Source organism: Sinocyclocheilus grahami, unplaced genomic scaffold (assembly GCF_001515645.1).
Source record: "Sinocyclocheilus grahami isolate Dianchi unplaced genomic scaffold, SAMN03320097.WGS_v1.1 scaffold815.1, whole genome shotgun sequence".
Lineage (NCBI taxonomy): Eukaryota > Metazoa > Chordata > Actinopteri > Cypriniformes > Cyprinidae > Sinocyclocheilus > Sinocyclocheilus grahami.
In genome coordinates this window covers 639,913-656,383 of record NW_015505994.1, presented here as the reverse complement: position 1 = coordinate 656,383, position 16,471 = coordinate 639,913, and the positions used below count along the sequence as shown (strand labels likewise).

Sequence of the window (16,471 nt, the reverse complement as noted above, 5' to 3'; positions counted from 1 at the left end):
ATACACACACACACACACACACACACACATACATACATACATACATATATCCCAGCCACTAATTCCACGAATATGTTTTTCTAAAGCCCTGCCCTTAAATATTAAACTTTGGTGCACAACTTATACATTAAAACCAGCAAAAAATCTCATATTATCGCAGTTATTCAGAGGAGACCCAGAATACCTATATTCAGACTTAGGACTGCAGTTCACTGCCTTTTAGCACAACATGCAAAAAACCAATCAAAACACTTTAGCAACTGCATGGCAACCCCCTGACAACCATTTCCAACACCCTACAGTTTTGCATGGGTAAGTATCTCTTGCAGTTTCTCCGGAGAAAGTGAAAATCTAGTCCTAATAACCAACTTTCCAACCTTAATGTTTCTTATAAGACAGAAAATTGTTAAAACCACCATGGCACTTTTCCACATTAGCCCAAAGATGTCAGCGATTGGAGTGTGACGGCAAAATGGAATCCGGCCATTTTCACTGGCTCCGAGACATAACTACACGCTTTCCAATTATCTAGTTGGAAATATAATAGATTCTTTCTACTTGCTCAGTGCCATTAAGTTCAGCTGTGCTCATCTAGCAGCTAAAATCAACACTGAGAGCTGGAGAAACTATCAAAACCATGAGACAAATAAACGTAAACGCATTGACGATCCCCTTACTAAACTGAGACGTCTTTTTAAAGTATGAGAACGACCTCTGACCTTTGACCTCTCAGCTTCTGTTCCAGCCGTATTCTGTCGGGTTTTGTCACCTGTTGTCTCCGTAATGGCCATCCGAATCCATCTGGTATGTTTGCCAGGTCTTTGTCTTTCCTACTCCGAGAGCAGAACGTATTTGACAATAAAATGTTACTCAGCTTTAAATGAACTGACAAAAACTAATTGAACGGTTTCATCAGCAGTATTGGAATGAGACCATAAAGCAGAGACTGACAATAAGATGCAATTATTGGCGTGTGCGTGTGTATGTGTGTGCGGGTTCAGTCAACATCAGTATTCTATCCAGACGCCGTAATGGATGTAATGTAGCATATGGCCACTGAGCCATGTGTTTGCTCCACTCAGTGTGTCTGATAAACAGAGATGAGACTCTCCTAAGAGCTTTTCCTAGCCATCAGTCAAGGCCAGACATTAAAGCACGCTTAGAAAGCGATCTCAAACGCCTGACCTGGAGTCAGTTTCTACCATCTCCATTTCATTAAAATAATACCAGTCCTGCTGGTGATATGTCAGCCTTAAGATTGTAGATGTTAATACATAATCTACATATCAATTTTTATATATAAATACAATTACGTATATATAAATACAATTTCAAAATTTCTGAAAAATGTATTGAATAACATACATATATCAATTTCAATTGAATTGAATTGAATTGAATTGTTATTGAATAACATACATACATATATATATATATATATAAACTAATTGGTATATTTGTTTTTAATGTGTATGTAACAAAATCATATAACAATTAGTTTATATATATATTTATATTTATATAGTTATAATTATATATATATATAGTTATAATTATATATACAATTTATATAATTAAAGGTACAATATAATATACAATTATAAAATGTACATAAAACACATTAAAATTTTTATTTTATTTTAATTAATTAAAATGTTTTATTATTTTTAATTAAACATTAAACACATTATCACACTAAGATGTTCATATATATATGTATACATACACACATACATATAAGCTATTATGTTACAATTATATATACATTTTATGTGAATAAATGTACAATATAATATGAAATTATAAACTAAATTATTTTTTTAATTAAATGAATTATTTTTAATTAATTGTTTTAAAAACATTAAACTTTTCATTTTATTTTAAATAAACATTAAACATGTATTTGATATACATTTATACATATTCATTCTAATATGTTCATACACACACACACACACACACACAGTTTCTATAACAATTAGTTGAAATTATATAGAAATCATCAATTTATAAAATGCAATTTCTAATTAAAAACAAAAATAACATTATATGTGTGTACCGTTTCTGGAAAAAAGTTAAAAGATACATAGATATACACACAATTTGCTCATATAAACCATTAAAATATTCATATGTAATATATTTTTTCACAACAGTTAGTTCTGTTCCTTGAATCTGATTGGATGAAAGGCTTTCCAAGACTGCTGATATTACACATCTCATGTGGGTGTACATCATTTAAACCATATTTGAAAAAGTACTATTTAAAAAAACTTTGTAATGGGGAAACAGTTATTGAATTGTCTACGGACACCTTTAAATATGCATCTCACCAACTGTATCTATCACCATCTGTAGAAAGTACAAGCAAAAACAATTCCTGCAAAGGTAGCCAAAGAAACAAGGAAACAAGATACATCCAGTGGGGCAGCGTCCTCTTTGAATACATCAATACTTGCCTAGTGGGGACGGAGCAAGAAGAAACTGTGTAATGCATTTCTGCCTTATTAAAGTTATAAATGAGCGCCGCTGCCTGTATGTCAGTTCAGACTTATTCGCTGGCTGAGCATACATCAATTACACTATTTGGAGCATTTAAACAGGTGCGCCGCTAGCCTCTTTAGGAGAGTTTGCATGCACCTGTTTTAGCGTCCGCAGCCGTTTGTTGATTCACAACATGCTGTATTGTTTGCAACTTTAATAACCACATAATGTTAGCGGAAAACAAGCAGGCTGTCGAGAACTGAATAAATAAAGCGGCTACGCTTGCTTCAGCCATAGAAGTATGGCATATTAGATTATAAAGAGAGGTTATTAAGGCTCCGAGTCCAAAACACAAAAGGCTTTTTCGCTAAAAAGCAACAGTGGAGTATAAAATGAAGACACTACAGTGACTCGAGCTCATCTTCAGACTTGACCCAGCTGGCAAAGCAGCACATATACATTTGTATAAAGTAATTCCACAAGCAAAATTTTGATCCGCAAGCATCTGTCAAGGGCAAACAGTAAAAGAGCGGGCAAGCGTTGTGAGTGAATGTGTCAGACACTTTGTGTCTCTGTGAGATCAGAGAGCAGGTTGATGTGAGAGCTGGCAGAGTAACATGAAGCTTGATCTGAAAGACAAAGATCATAGCTGTCCTTCAAAACCGCAACATCCGCCACGCGCGCGGGGGGACGAGTCGCTCATCTGAGCGCCGCAGCTCCCACAGATGATGAGAGGGCATTGTAAACATAATTATTGCTGCTAATGATAACGGCAGACAGATGATGAGTTTTTTCTCAGCTCATTTACCATTGGCAGCCATGCCAGGTGCACGGAGGGATTCTCATTCTGTTCTAAATAGTGTCGAGTGTTGTTTTTCTTGCAAAATGTGCAACAAAATTTGCAAAGCCGAACACTAAATAAACCGCTGCACTTTTGGAGCTGGAAAGGTGCATGAAAAGTGGGCTTCTTGTTGAACAAACAGAAAATGTGTGGAATCATGTGTAAACACATTTAACAACTATGATTATAGAGAGAAAAAGCCCATTTCAAGCTTTAACGTCACAGCCTTATTCTGTACTGCTTTCACTGACAACATTAAATCAAAATGGACCATATTTTCTGTCTTAATACATGTTCTTATTGTGTATGACTCAGGAGTGCACATTGTTAAAAAAATGGCCTTCCTAATACTTTAGCAAAATGTCCCCAGTCTTTTATAGAATTTAACAGTACCTGCCCACTTTTGGCAGCAATCAATCTTGGTATTTTTCTCATTCATTTTCTCCACAGGGATTTCAGGGAAAAAAAAAAAAAAAAAGCTCTGAGATGAATCATTTCATTATTCAGATAAACCATTATTTGCAGTAAAAAAAAAGAAAAATGTATAAGGACTGTGCTCTTTTATTATGCCATGACGCACTGCAAATGACCACTGAATTAAATGGAATAATATAAAACTATTGTTTTATAGTCATGGGTTATACATCTAAAACATTAAAGTAAATAATTAATAATAAAAATTAATTAAAAAAAAATAAAATTTATAAACAAAATAAAATTAATAATATAATTTCTTTAAGTACACTTCAGTTTGGGGCTAGTAAAAAAAAAATATTATGCTTATCAAGGCAGAAGATTAGAAATACAGTAAAACAATAATATTGTGAAATATTATTACAATTTAAAATAGTTTATCTATGTTAACATTTTAAAATGTCATTTATTTCTGTGATCAAAGCTGCATTTTCAGCATCATTACGCCAGTCTTCAGTGACACATGATCCTTCAGAAATCATTGTAATATGCTGATAATAATAATTCTAATATCTAATAATTGCTTATATTTTTGTGGAAACCGAGATACTTTTTTTTTCAGGATTCTTTGATTGAACAGAATTTGTTTTTTTGTTCGATTTGAATGCATTATTTCTGAATAAAAGTCTTATTTTCTTTCAATTAAAAATAAATAAATACATAAAAAAATCATCTATACTGACTCCAGTATTTTTAAACAGTAGTGTATAACCAATGACTATAACATTTTCTCTAATTCTATTAGAGAAATAGAATTAGAATTTAGAATAGAATTTCTGTCTATTTTCTAGAAATAGAATTTCTGTCTATTTTACAGAAATACGTCAGATTACAGAAGTCAAATAGATTGCAAATGGCATTTCATGATGACTTCAAAGTTACCAAAAGAAATACAGTAAAACAATAATATTGTGAAATATTATTACAATTTAATATAGTTTATCTATGTTAACATATTTTAAAATGTCATTTATTTCTGTGATCAAAGCTGCATTTTCAGCATCATTACGCCAGTCTTCAGTGACACATGATCCTTCAGAAATCATTGTAATATGCTGATAATAATAATTCTAATATCTAATAATTGCTTATATTTTTGTGGAAACCGAGATACTTTTTTTTTCAGGATTCTTTGATTGAACAGAATTTGTTTTTTTGTTCGATTTGAATGCATTATTTCTGAATAAAAGTCTTATTTTCTTTCAATTAAAAATAAATAAATACATAAAAAAATCATCTATACTGACTCCAGTATTTTTAAACAGTAGTGTATAACCAATGACTATAACATTTTCTCTAATTCTATTAGAGAAATAGAATTAGAATTTAGAATAGAATTTCTGTCTATTTTCTAGAAATAGAATTTCTGTCTATTTTACAGAAATACGTCAGATTACAGAAGTCAAATAGATTGCAAATGGCATTTCATGATGACTTCAAAGTTACCAAACTGCTGAAACAGAATCTGTGATATGAGAAGCACAATCTTTCTGACTGTAATATTGTATACCCAAGGCGCCATGTTATTTGTTGTGAGGGCTGTGCTCTCTTGCACACTTTAATATTGCGTTATTATTTCATCTCAGCCTTGAGATAAAGAAAAAAATTCTTGATTTTATTTTATGGGATTAACCGCGTGCTTTCAGGGCATCTGGAGGTGTCTGTTATGTTTCGTTTTATTAGTGAATTATTTAGACAACACTCAACGGTAACGCCAAGGACAGAGACGGTGCAACGAGAGCCCTGCTGGCTTTTCCATTCGCCGCCTTCATTCACTTACTTAATTTGGTTTGGTACTCTGAAACCACCGAAAGAAATACACTATCGTTCTCGTCCTGATGGCAGCAGAAAGGGGTGTGGTAACTGATTTCCCAGAGGGCCAAGCATGCCGAATTGGTACATAATGCTAAAGAAATATCCAAACATTAGAGTGTGGAGATTTGAAAATGGATTTGGGATGAGAGTGAAGCAGACGGAGAAAAGAGCTCGCGTCTCCACGTCTGTGTGCACCGAGCAGCGACTCGACAGCCCCGAGCTCAGATTTCCACAATATTAAACACATGATTCATGTATTTATGTCATATTTACAAGATCTAATTTTCTGTTAAAGATTCTCTTTTTATATTGCCATGTGGTGCCATCATTTGTCCTCTGAACATTTAGCTACTATTACAGTATGTGAAAAGACTCAAATTACCATAAAATCTAAATGGACCCTAATTACACGTTTCTGAACTTATCATGGATTATTTATCAGTGCACATTATTCCAAAGAAGAAAATATTTGTTTTGGATAGAGTTATCAATGACCAAAAAAACAAAAACTGATTCATTCTGACCATTTTGTGAACCGAATCAATTGATTCATTCAAAAGATTCGATTCATTCACAAGACCACATTTCAGAATCCAATCAATTGCCAGCAGATGAAACCAAGTCCAAACTTGGAAAACTTTGGTGTAAACTATTTTCACTCAGAAATAGCTAGTACATTTCTAAATTCATTACAAAGAATCACACTGAATTAGTATATTTGAGATATTTTAAATCAGTTTTCATTTTTATATTCTGTGTTTTCATTTTCATTTTACTGAAATTTTTAGTAATTTTGTTGTGTTTTTGTCATTTTTAGTCATTTTTTAAAATACTTTTTTACTTTAGTTTTAGTTATTTATCAATTTAAACGTAATTAAAATAAAAAATATTGCTTTGGCAACTAGCTGAAATAAAATATTTGATTTGTTTTCAATTAAGGCTTATTTTATTTCAATGTAACAAAATGAAATGTTTGTTTTTAGGTTTAGTTCATTATAATAACTGCTTACAACTTCAGAAATTGCAAGTACATTTCAAAACTAATTACAAAGAATCTGCAAGTAACACATTGAATTAAAGATGAAATTTTTAAGGAGAAAAACTGAAATAGTATCATACTCCTACTACCAGTTTTATTTCAGCATCTTTGAGATCCTACTATAGTTTTTATTAATATTTTGAATCATTTGAATTCATTTTTATATTCTCTCTTTTTGTTTTTAGTTAAGGTATTAGTAATTTTGATTTGTGGTTGTGTAATTTTTTTGTAATTTGTGTTCTCATATATATAGGAGAACACAAATATACTGTATATCTATCTATCTATCTATCTATCTATCTATATATATATATATATATATATATATATATATATATATATATATATAAATGAGATTTTTTTTTTATATGAGAACACACACACAATATCAAAATGTCTATATAGTTTTTATAAATTTTTATTTTAGTTTTGGTGATTTTAGTACATCAAGTTCAACTTAAAATGAGAAATGTTGCCTTGGCAAATAGCTAAAATAAATAGTTTTTAATATTTTGTTTTATTTTAGTAAATTAAATTGTATTTTATTTCAGTTAGCATTTATTTGATTTCAAGTAAAACAAAAAAAAGTTTGTTTTTATGGTTTTAGTTCTCTAAAATGACCCTGTACAACTTTTTACATATTTCCTATTTCAATATTTTATCTCACGTCGATTGCAAATGCCATTTCCTATGCCATGTTGTTGCTGTCTGGTACTTTTACTGTGTCCTGCTTTGAATGATTGTCAACATTACGACAGTTAGCCATTGTGCATCTATGACGTCTGCTGTGCTACTTTCAGATATTAAAATGCAAAAGGCCTAAAAGGTGCTCCTGAGCAAAAATAAAAAGTGCCCTAATTCCTGTTCAAAAGGTCGCTGTGATGAGTTATTGGGGAGTAAGCACCTGAAAGCTATTCCCTTGTTAGATTTGACAGAGAGGCTGTCATTTCTCCCTTTAAAAATAGTGGGAAGTAATAAATGGTCATTTGTGAATGTGTTTGCTACCGGCAGAAAGAGCTCCGCAGCTCTGACTGCCTCCTGTGAGAGTATAACACAGTGAAATATTGTCCCCATTGTCAGGTGAGCACTAGACGTTTTTGTCTAGATCAGCGGAAAGGCAGCGTTGAAGTTTTTCCATGACTTATTATTAGCTGTTAGAAGTTTTGATAATTAATTAAGAGGCCACTTTTAAGTCAACATAACATGGCACTCACACCCCACACTTTGCAATGTGACATTTCAGAGTGAAATAAAGCAGAACAGCACTATTTATTGAGAAATGACTGGCTCATGGAAAGTGGACTCATAAATGAAGTGTTCCCTTTCAGTCGGTCACTCTCGACGTCACGTCGGAGGACCGACGAAATTGGGATCTCGCTTAGCGGGACCAATCTCGTCTCCGTTCCCTCCCTCAGGGAACGAGGGTTACATACGTAACCGAGACGTTCTTTCGAGTCAGACTCCCAAGACCTGAAATTGGTGTGTCAGAGAAAGGAGACATGCAATGTGCAGTGTTGGGGTGCCTCCAGGACCAGGGTTGGGACCACTGTATTAAATTACCCAAAAGTGACAGAAACATTGTTTCATAACATTACAAAATATTTCTATTTCAAATAAATGCTTTTCCTTTGAACTTTATATTCATCAAAGAATCCTAAAAAATTAAATGTACAACGTTTTCCACCAAATTATGAAGCAGCACAACTGTTTTCAACATTGATAATAAGAAATGTTTCTTGAGCAGCAAATCAGCATATTAGAATGATTTCTGAAGGATCATGTGACACTGAAGACTGGAGTAATGATGCTGAAAATTCAGCTTTGATCACAAGAATAAATTACATTTTAAAATATATGTATATAAATGGAAAAGAGTTATTTTAAATTGAAATAATATTCCACACTATTACTGTTTTTACTGTATTTTTGATAAAAAATGCAGCCAACATAAATGCATTTTCCAACATAAAAAAATTGTACTAACTCCAAACACTGATAACACTAACAAGAACTGCTATATGAAAAATCATTGCGGAGGTGTTGCTATGTGGTTGATAAGGTGTTCTGGGTGGTTGCTAGGGTGTTTCTAGCTGTTCTAACAAACCCAACCCCAAGTCTATGGTAAAACCTTCATACAAGTCTACAGGAAAATCCTAAGTCAAATCACTTGTCCTCAACATCCCGCATGTTGGTATCATTTATTTTTGTAACATAAATGGTTTGGGAACAAGTTACCCAGCCAAATTCATCATGTTTGTAAAAATAAAGGTTCAAAATGTTCGTTATTGGCATCAGTGGTTCCATGAAGAAACTTTCCATTCCACAAAAGGTTCTTTATAGTGGAAACAGGTTCTTTGGATCATTCAAAGGTTCTTTACAGAACACTCTTGAAAGTAAAAAAAGTTCTTTATTGTCATTGACGCTTCCACAAAGAACCTTCAAATGGTTCTTCTACTGTAACATAAATGGTTTGGGAACAAGTTACCCAGCCAAATTCATCATGTTTGTAAAAATAAAGGTTCAAAATGTTCGTTATTGGCATCAGTGGTTCCATGAAGAAACTTTCCATTCCACAAAAGGTTCTTCATAGTGGAAACAGGTTCTTTGGATCATTCAAAGGTTCTTTACAGAACACTCTTGAAAGTAAAAAAAGTTCTTTATTGTCATTGACGCTTCCACAAAGAACCTTCAAATGGTTCTTCTATGGCATCTCTGTGAAAACCACCTTTTGGAACCTTTATTTTTAAGGATATATAAAGAACTTTTGTGGAATGTAAAGGTTCCATGAATGTTAAAGGTTCTTCATGGAACCACCGACGACAATAAGGATGCATTCTTAAAAATAAAGGTTCCAAATGGGAGTTTTTTTGCAGCAGTGTCATAGAAGAACTATTTTTGGTTTGCCAAGGACCCTTTCAGTGAACAGTTCTTAAAATAACCATTGTATTCTTAGTGTGAAGAGTATTGTAATCATCTAAAGAACCTTTTGTGGAATGGAAAGATTCCACGGATGTTGAATTTTCTTCATGGAACCATCAATGCCAATAAAGAACCTTCATATTCAAGAGTGTAGAAAGCATCCCAAATAACCAATTCTTCTGCCAAGATATATATAGCAGAAACATAGTAGAGCATTATTTATAGAAACCTCAACCAATCAGATTTCAGAACTTGAACTATCCATTTTAGAACACACATTTATATCCCATACATATTCAAATCCATCCTCCTCCCGTTATTTAATTGGCATTGTGGGTCTTACCCAGGTGGCTTAGCTGTGGATATTCAGATGCTCCAGACTCGAGCATCAACGTGACAGTTTGAGGTGGAGAACACTATTATTAGTTTACCTCTCAGCCAAGGCATTTTATCACTGTTGCATCTGATGGTCTCAAGCTTTAAAAAAAGAGAGGAAGTTATGCATCTCAATCCGCCCATTCGTATTTCATAGGGCACGGTGTCATAAATACAGGCAGCGTGGCTGACCTGAGCTATTAGTTACACACCTCCAGTGGGCGTGGGACAGTTTGTCTCCGGCAGGGACACGTTTTCCATGAAGTCACACGGAACGGGATCCTGCACTGAGAAATATCGTACGCGAGCAAGCAGACGCCAACGCAAAACTTTGTATGAATATGAACACGCAACGTGGCCTGAGGTGGGAAAGAGAAGTCAAAGAGGGACAAAAGATGAAAGCAGTACCCAGCCAGGAGTAAAAAACATCCATGTAATATCTGGTGCTTGGCTGTCGGAGAGGGGTTGCGGGAGGGCAGTGTTTGGAGTTCAAACAGCAGGTCAGATTGTAGGTCAATAGTGAATTGCACTACAGGGACTCTCGGTTTTTCCTCAGCGTGTCTCATAAGTTCTGGTCGCATAACTCGCCTTTCGCTTTCTGTCACTCTCAGGCCACGGAGAGTAAATGTGTGCGAGTCTGATACACAAAGATATAAAGTCTTCATGTCATACCAAGTTTTCGGCATGAAGTGCCTTTGCAGTGTAATCTGGCTGTATGAGGTTTAATGTATGAAGGCATGTAAAAAATAAAAGTGATAATAGTGAGATAAGGTTCAAAATAAAACAAATTCAGACAAAGTTCGTCAATATGAATTTGTTCTAAGCTCAGTGCCTTTATTAGAATCAATGTAGTGTTATCTTAGTATTATTGATATACTACTTTCATATTTTAACTGTTAAAATTGTAAAACATTTATTTTAAGTAAACAAATAAATTTTTTTAGGGTTTCAGTTTTAGTTAATGATAATAATCCTGGGTCAGTGGCACTACTCCTTAAAAGCCCATTAGAAAAAAATATATATTTATGGATTATGAAATGATGCATTTAAATTTAATTTAATTTAATTTAATATGATTATCAAAAGTTTTGTTGCATCTATCTTTGTGATCCTAATGAAATCCATCTTTCCAAATGCAGAATATTGCTTTTGAATACCAATAATATAAATCATTTCAGGTGCATATGAGATCATTAACCCCCCCTAATTTTAAAATTACTATTAATACTGAGTTTTAATGTGACTTCTACAGTAATTGACAGCAACATATGATCCCAAATAATTCAAGAACTGAACATTTGAATGTCAGTCAGTCAGTCAATCAATCAATCAATCAATCAATCAATCAATCAATCAATCAATCAATCAAGTAACAAATGTGCAGTTGCTGATAAACATTTGTATGGGCACAAAAACATTTTTTTTAATAATTTGATCACCAAGGCTGCATTTATTAGATAAAAAAATGCTGTAAAAACAGTAAAATTGGGAAATACTATTACAATTTAAAATAACTGTTTTCTATCAGATTATATTTTAAAATGTAATTTATTTATGTGATGAAAAACTGAATTTACAGTCTCATTACTCCAGTCATCAGTGTCACATGATCCTTCCTTTCAGGACTCTTTGATGAATAGAAAGTTCAAAAGAAAATTTTTATCAAATACATTTTTACTGTCACTTTTGATCGATTTACTGCATCCTTGATTAATAAAAGTATTACATAAAAAAAAAAAAAGTGTTTTTTTTCCACACTTAAACTGGTATGTTTTTCATATGATTTTCTTCCACTGTATTTTGTCAATTCTTCACAGTAATTTCTAAGAAATCATAAAACTCCTTCCCCCTAATATCACCAGCAACCACCTAACAAGCAGCAAATCATAATTCATAACTGTATTTTAAACACATTCTATTACCTGAAAAGCAATAAGCCCTCCACTAAAACGTATTGTTTCAACAGGAAATCAACAAACTGCAGTATTTAAAGCTAACGCCTAGTTGTTTACAAGTAGCTAGAGTGACTTTTTTCTTCAGGAATCTGTCAACAAGTCACTTTCCTTTCAAAGTAGGCAAGCAGAACTGTCGGCTCATCACCCTTCAATTAAACCCGTGACCACCTGAAAATCCTCGATTGACATTTCCTCCCCTGATTGCGTCTCATCCATTTTTTTAATTGCGCTCATTCTCTCTCGGCCGTTCCCATGAGGTGGGTGGATGGCAGTGGTGGCCACTGTCATTCGTCAGGGATGACAGGAGTGAGAAAGAGAGAGAGAGAGCGAGAGAGTGGCACCATGCCACTTCCAAAGCGAGTGCTGATGTGTCAGTCTTATCACACAGCCGAGCGCTCTGGAGGCGACATCCTCCACTGAATCAGTGACATTTCACGGACGGTGCAAATCTATCCGTCTTTGTCAAGCGTCCCTTCATCCTCGCACAAGCACACATCGTTTTCGCATTCCAGGAGTTAGCATATTGAGTCGCTGAAGTGTGGAAGCCATTTTCCCCCCCTCTTTTTTGGGCTAAAATGGACACCTTTAGTCTAGTGGTCACTGTCAGTTTCCGGTGAGGTGCGTTTTAATCCCGCTGCGTGGGTGGTCTGGGTCACGGGTGTCACAGCGTGTTGGTATGCTGAATGGAGGAAGGCTTTTTCTCTTTATTCAAAGCCTGCTCTAGACGCAATGCTTTCCTGACTTCATGTGGAACGCTGAGCTGAGTGAATGGAAACGTTTTTTAACTTTGTAGTTATTGTACATGCCCAACACGGATGAAGAGCACCTTGAGGTCAGGACTGAACTCTCTCCCTCAAGAAAAGAGTTTTAATTAGCGTCTTGTTTAACTTTTGTCAAGTAAAAATGTCTAAAAGTCCTCAAAACAAGATACATTTACTGGAGAAAGCAACATTGCGTCTTGAAGGGATATTTCAAACAAACATGAAACGCTGTCATCATTTACTCACCCTTATGTCGCTCCAAACCTGTGTGACTTTTTCTTTCTGCAGAACACAAAAGAAAATATATAATATAATATTATAACTAGGGGAGGGCGATATACCAGTAGACATGATTAACTGGTAGAAATCTGTCAACCAGTATCCACTATCCTGGTTACATGCTCACATGATGTTGCTGTGTTACGTGGTCATGAAAACGTATTGTTTGCACATGATTTTAAGCATTGCGGTTTAAAAACCAGTGATGTTAAGCCGTTGAAATGCAATCAGCAGCAAAAAAGAACTAATTTTGCTATATGCGCATGCTGTTTCTGAGCGTTCAGAGAGGCGCGTACGTGAAGGCGGTGCTCATAGAACGAGGGAGTATTGAAGTTATTTTTGCCACTTTATAGGCCTTGAACAGTTAAATACACACACTTGTATGCATCAAAATCACAGTCTTTGCAAGTATCCTCGATAAAAAAAAAAAAAGTAATTTTGGTCTTACGTGAAAGCAAACACATGTGTTACAGTATATTGGATCCGGGCAGCTCTTAAAGTGACAGCAGTCTAATGTTTCTGCAGTCTGTATTTCGCTACCTGATCTCATGACGAAAACGTACCTGTGGGAACTTTTTCTCAAGATGCGAAATACGTACCAATAAGTACATATCACTGCAGTTTCCAACAGAAATTAACACTAGAGGCGGTAAAACAGCGAGGACTTGTAATCGTTTTCGTACACAGTTGATTACAGCTCCATATGTTTCGCTTTCCGGACGTAACAAGCTGGCTTGGTACCTCAGTCGGAACGGAATTGGACTTAGGATGCAGAATCCTTGGGTACGAATCCCGTGAAAAACATGACTCACGATGAAAGAGCTGAAAGATGAGAGTTTAAAAAATGGCATGCATTTACGTCACATTCGCTTTTGTTCATACCATTGGGTAGATTTAGGTGTAGTGCAGATGATACGTTATTTTAAAACGTCATGGAACATTGGAGTTATAGCGCCACTCAACGGACATTTCAAATCAGAACTGCGGTGACACGAACAAAACCAATGTCACATAAAATGTACCATATGTACGTTCATCTGTTCTGGGGGAAAAAACAAGCACTCTTTTAATGCCACTCAGTGGACATTTCACATCGAATATGTCACGAAGCGTACATGGCGCTACGTATTTCGCATCTTGCGAAAAAGTTCCCACAGGTACGTTTTCGTCGTGAGATCAGGTTGGCATTTCATGTGAATCAAACAAGAAAAGAGAGAAAATGTATCATTGCTCTTGACTAAATCACTTTTGTAACTTTAATAAAAATAAATATATATTTAATTTACACACAGTGAAGAATTTGCAGCGTTTTTATAAATTTGATTACTTTATATAAAGTATGTAGCATGTTTACTGTTTACTCTTCAGTGAGCTTGAGTTGAAAAAAAAAATTCTGCTAGTATTAGTTTTTTGTGATATTGACAAAATATCAAACCAAAAAAAAAAAACAGATTTTCAAATAGTTTTATCTCGGCCAAATATCCTATCCTAGCAAACCATATATCAATGGAAAGCTTATTTATTCAGCTTTCAGATGATGTATAAATCTCCCTTTTGGGTCTTTTGGGTTTGGAACGACATGAGGCTGAGTAATTAATGACAACATTTTCATTATTGGGTGAACTATCCCTTTAAACCCTATTTATTTTTTAAGAGTGAAGGTAGTTTTTGCTTGAATGCATACTTGAAAACCCAAATTATGGTTGGCGAACAGTGGATCTCAGATTTACAGCTCATTTGCCATGTGTGTGCAACCAAGCCAGTGATGTCTGCCTGCTCTGCCTTAATGATATCTTGGCACATGTATTCAATATAACCAAGACACCACATTTAACCATAATGCTGAAAACCACGTTAGCGCTCGTCACGTTCAGCAAACTATTATTCTTACACTCGAATTACAATTTACATTTAAATTACATTCTGATTATTTCTAAATGATTCATAACTTAAGAAAAAGATAATGGGTTTTTAGTTGTTTTTTAACTACATTTTTTTGCTAAATAATTATAGGCTTATTATAAGATCGCGAGTTCCCTGCTGTGCATTTTAAATTATTTCACTTCAAAATTAAACTATTAGAATGCAAGTTCCACACCGTAATGCTGCATGCTACTTTGTATTTTAGCCACCAAGCAGATCTCCCCCACAAATTACAGCTAAAAATGGAAATGCACCGTATTGATTGGTTATTCCATTAATTAGATTATGTCTCAGGAGATGAAATCTGTCCTAAAATTAGTGAGTTCCATGCTCAGCTGCCGTCCTGGGCTGATATTCGCTCTGATAAAGTAGCATGGGGGATTGCAACATCTGTACTCTGTAATGTTGGGGTTAACTTGTGCAGTGATAGCATATGCAAAATCCACCGCCAGGTGTGACACTGACACAGCTGCTGACACGCACGCCGCGATATACCCCGAGCAAGACAAAGCCAGGGAATACGAGGGATGCATAGCGCCCTGCAGTCGGGCTATGTGAGTCCCATGCGAAAAGCGTGAATGAAAGGCCTGCAAATCGATAGGGACAGGGGATGTGGTGTCTGGCAAATCCAGTGGCGGCTGACATGTTCTCTGTGTAATCTCCTTCATTGTGCTGCGAGAGGGAAGATTATCCTCCTCTGACTGGCTGCTAAAAGGTTCCCCGCTCTCAGAACGCTTCCAGAAGGGCGAGGGAACGGCGTGCAAAACCTTGCGTTCTTCCCCTCCTTCCCTGTCAAAGTCCGGATTATGCCGAGAAATTATCCCCTATGCCTCTCAATAAAAGCTATTCTTATACGCCCTCGCCTTTCACGCAATATCATTGGATTTGTGACACCGGATCTCCGTTCGGATTGTCTGGTAATTTCAACAGGTTGCAAAGCAAGAGTGGGATTAGCAGGACTCTTGAGGCACTTCTAGCATTTTGTGCTCAACAAAAGAGAGCGTGTTAAACCAAGTATAAAAAGATATATATTCTAGAGCAATATACAGTGGGGCAAATAAGTATTTGATACACTGCCGATTTTTCAAGTTTTCCCACTTACAAAGAATGGAGAGATCTGTAATTTTCATCGTCGGTACACCTCAACTGTGAGAGACCGAATCAAAAAAAAAGGGTTTAGGTGCTATATACAAATTATACAAAATGTTCAAATTTTTCTGTTATGGCATTGAATATCTATTTTATTACTTTAAATTTATGTATTTATAATATGTTATTTTATTGTTTTTTTATTATAGCATTAAATAAAATATTTTAAAATTATTTTTAATTTATTTGTTATTTATTTATTAGCATTAAATAACATTTAATTATTTTAATTTCTTGAATGTATTTTATTTATAATGTTATTTTATAATTATTTTTATACAATTACATAAAATATTATTTAAAAATTATTTTTATGTCTTTATCTTATTTATGTTTTTATTTATTTATGTATGTATTAGTTCAGAGGGATTGACAGGAATCTTGAAGCGCTCCTAGCATCGTTAAACTAAATTATTTACTAATATATATATATATATATATATATATATATATATAT

General features: G+C 34.5%; 1 long non-coding RNA gene across 2 annotated transcripts in view; it reads left to right on the top strand.

Moving 5' to 3' along the window:
- LOC107562271 (uncharacterized) overlaps positions 1-16,471 on the top strand; it is an 86,099-nt gene that overhangs the window by 22,728 nt on the left and 46,900 nt on the right. The window contains exon 3 of one of the 2 annotated variants that reach the window (XR_001605966.1): positions 4,617-4,685. The exons of the other annotated variant lie outside the window; for it this stretch is intronic. This is a non-coding gene — a long non-coding RNA (uncharacterized lncRNA). Of the gene's footprint in view, positions 1-4,616; positions 4,686-16,471 lie in introns of those variants that run through there. 2 annotated transcript variants of the gene reach the window in all.